The sequence below is a fragment of the Protomyctophum bolini genome, assembly GCF_963924005.1.
Source record: "Protomyctophum bolini genome assembly, chromosome: 6".
NCBI lineage: Eukaryota > Metazoa > Chordata > Actinopteri > Myctophiformes > Myctophidae > Protomyctophum > Protomyctophum bolini.
Window position 1 is genome coordinate 22,105,882 of NC_137867.1, and position 4,239 is coordinate 22,110,120.

Consider the following 4,239-nt stretch of genomic DNA (forward strand, 5'->3'; position numbering starts at 1 on the left):
AAGGACCATCGTTGGGGCGGGGGGGGGGGGGGGGGGGGGTTGTCGATATCGCCTCAAGCTCGATATTATTTTCTGAGTTGTTCTGCATACCAATCATAATGTCTGATAAACCAAAACAGCTCAGCCAAGTTTTAATTGCAAGTAGCTTAATATTAAAAGCGTTTGTATGAGACATATTTGTCCAATTACCAAAAGAACTCTCCATAACCATTTCTAGTGACACTTTGACCAAAAACAAAAGTAATCACCAAAATCAAAATACAATTGCATAAAAGAAATTCAATAATGAATAAATTGCCAAATCCTGTTTCGAAAAGGTGAGAGCAATGTATACTTGCTGAGGAGTGCACTGTCCCTTGACTCACTGCACTAAGCTCTAACATGGCCATGGAGGTCAAATTATATTGTTGATGCATTCTTGTAGCCTGTAGTCAGTTCACATTTTTTATAATTGTTTTCAATTACACAATAATTTCCTAAATTAGTTTTTATCTTGACTAAACCTATAATTCAAGCGGATGTAGGTGATAGAAATAATAGTTCTTTTATATGGTTTAATATGAATGAATCCTGTAAGTACCAGATTTAACTTCTTTGCCTCACCATTTTATTTTCCAAGCTCAGTTGTGTTGTTCCTAGATGAACTAATTCATTTATTTTCTTTGATAGACATAGCTTTGTATAGAATATGTTGCTGAATATATTTATATAGAGAAATGTAGATGTTAACTATAGATTTGAAGTGTAAAACGGACTTGAGAATAAGATGCTGTAAAAACCTTCCTTTTGAATTCTCATTTCCTTTTACAAAGGCAATATTGGCTGGTTTAATGTACCAAATGCTATATTATACAAACACTTGAGAAAATGTGATAGTTCCCTTGTTTACAGTTGCTGGTATAGTTTTTTATGACTTTGTCTTGTGAATTTACACACACACACACACACACACACACACACACACACACACACATGTACACACGCACGCACGCACGTACGTGCATGCACGCACACACACACACACACACACACACACACAAGACATGAATAGTTTTTTCTCTTGTATAGATTTTTTTAAATAAAATGAAAATAAAATGTCTGTGTATCTATTATGAATATAGAATAGGTTTCTGAATTATGAACTAGAAATGCACTGCTACTAACTAATGTCTATTACAACTGCTGTTCTAAATCCTTTAGACCCGTTATTGACCTTATACCATCCTTGAAACGTACCTTAGTACCTTAATCACCAAAGCCAATAAGGGACCACCATTCTTACCCCGACCTCATACATACACAATTACACAGTCACATACATACCCAGACGATCACCAGACCAAACGTACCTTAGTTATGTCATCACGAATGGCGGTCCCTTATTGGCCGGTGGACAACACCGACAGACATACGTACATACCCAGTCGATCGCAGTACTTGTGCGCTCTGTTTGCCAAAGTAATTATATTTTGACAAATGTAATGCATAGACAGTAATAGACATTTAGGCAGGTCCATTCAACCCTTACTTCTTATCACTTTTGTGTTACGCTATAGCAGTGTGGTTCTCAAAGTTCGGTCCAAGCAGGTACCTTCAGGTTTCTTCAAGGGAGTACAAACCCATACAGGTCTGTAATTCAGTGTACAAATGGAACATTTTGAACACTCAAGAGTTATGGAGGTCCTAACCTATAGTGTGCAAAAGAAGCAGGACTAATGGGGAATTATTACCCAGTACTAACACAATAACAGCAAAATATTAGAGGGACTTCTCCATCATGTACTGGCATTCTCACATTCACTGTAGTAAACACTGAACAGTGTAATTGTGGATTTCCACTGTCCAGTAATATTTACAATTCTAATGGAGGTCATTTTACATAATTTTATGAGGACCAAATGTGCAATATTCTACAAGTGCTTCTGCTGACACCTGGAGGTCAATTAAAGGACTTTAACTCAGAATAACAAGTGTAGACACCACTGTATAAATACTTCTGGAGCATTTCACATTGTTGATTTACTGGTATGTAGGAGAATCTATTTAGTTTTACCTACCTACCCTACACGCACGCATGCACGCACGCACACACACACACACACACACACACACACACACACACACACACACACACACACACACACACACACACAATTGTGGCTCAGGCGCGGGTCATGATTACACTATTTATAATTTAGGGGATTTATTAGTGTCACTTATTCACACTTAGCTACAAGATCAAAATGTTAAGTTCTGCAGAGACTGTATGTTAACACAATACAATCTAACAAATCTACTGAGTAATAAATAAGAAAAACAATTATAGATGAGATAGAAATCAAATCAAAGTAGACAGAGTGACAGACCACAGCAAATATGATAAACCTCTTCAGGTAGCAGCAGTCTTCTGTACAAGAAGCAGAAGACATACATACACATATAAACATATAATAACAACCATGAATCAAACCCATGGTCCCCTGCATGGAAAGCCAACATCTTAACCACTAAGCCAAAGGCAATTGCCTATGGCTCAGGGAAGATATTAGACTTTTGAGGCCATCATGCTGAGGCTGTGAACCACTCTACTGCACTCACCCCTCTTTTGACCTCCTCCTCGATCCAGGTCACATCACCATTGTAACACCCAGGAATCGAACCCAGGTCTCCCGTGTGGAAAGCCAATATCTTAACCACTAATTAAAATGGATATTCCTATGATTTGGGGGGGATATTAGACTTTTGAGGCTGTGAGCCACTCTGCTACACATACACACGTCACGCACGCACGCACGCAAGCAACACACACACACACACACACACACACACACACACACACACACACACACACACACACACACACACACACACACACACACACACACACACACACAGGCTAAGTTTTCTTTTGAATGGTTCCATAAATGTATCTGCTACACTTTTAGTTGTCTCTCAGGCAAGGAATTCATATTCCAGAGGCATTCCATAGGCCTTGTAGTTATTATTGGGGTATAATAACTCGTCCTTAATCTGAACGTGAGACATCACCTGACCTTGATTCCGATTGCTTAACCACAGAGACAGGTCTTATTTAGTTAGTTTACTCCCATATTTGGTTATGCTCTGTAAGAAGGCTTCACAGCCAAAACATGGGTTTTCTGTCCTACTCTGCGTCCTAAATAAAATATTGGCACTTTGGATATCAGTGTGTGCCGCCACTTTCATGTTCCTTCAATAATTCTACTCCAGTAAGTTCAGTAACAAGGTATCCCATATTTGTCCTGCTCTTGAATATACATTTTCAGGTCGGAATACCAATTTGATCCAATCGAGAGAGAGAAGAGAAACCTAAGATCATCAACTGTGTTACAGTTCCAGATTCTTTTAGTTTCATCCTCCAATTGTTTATTCTGTATTCTATGAGTTCTCTCCCATGACTGCATCATAAAATGTGTATGCTGACCTGAACATTAATTTTCTGTTTACTAAGAGCTGTTTGTTCAGTAACAGAGATCCCTGTTACTGAACAAACACTTGATGATTTCTATTGGAAATTCTGAATATAACATGGCTTTTCTGTCCCTTGAAGCAAGTTGAAGGAACACATTATGTCAAAGCAATATATTTTATCAAATTAATCTTATGTGATCTCCTGTAAACCATCTGTTAATATACTGCCTCAGTGCCTCCTGTTAACACCACAGGGGTCAGGTCAGAGATGGTTTGCTGCATGTGTGTAATTAAAATGATAACAGGAAGAGTGGCACTAAGGAAAAGTGGGCACTTCAAATTGGCTATTTCCCCCCAAAAAAATGAAAAATGTGTTAATTAATGTAACTTATACACATGGTTTATAAGACGTTTGAACATTCACCAATTAAGGTCTAATATTTCTACAATAGCTACAATAAACAAGAAGTTGAAGGATAAATGTAGGTTAGTAGGTCCGATACTAATGATGTTTAGTGCCCACTCTTCTTGTACCCATGATGCACACACAAACACACACACACACACACACACACACACACACACACACACCATACTGTAAACACAGTACACACTGTACACACAACACAGAGATCCAACCAAGGGTCGGATCGAAAGTTTATGTTATAGCGCTCTCTAGTGTCCTGAATAGGCATGTGTGGCATGGCATTTCGTTTGGCGCCGATGGAGGGAGTCACTCCAGAGATGCTGGTTCGCTCAGTCAGACGGCAGAACTTCCGGTCGGCATTT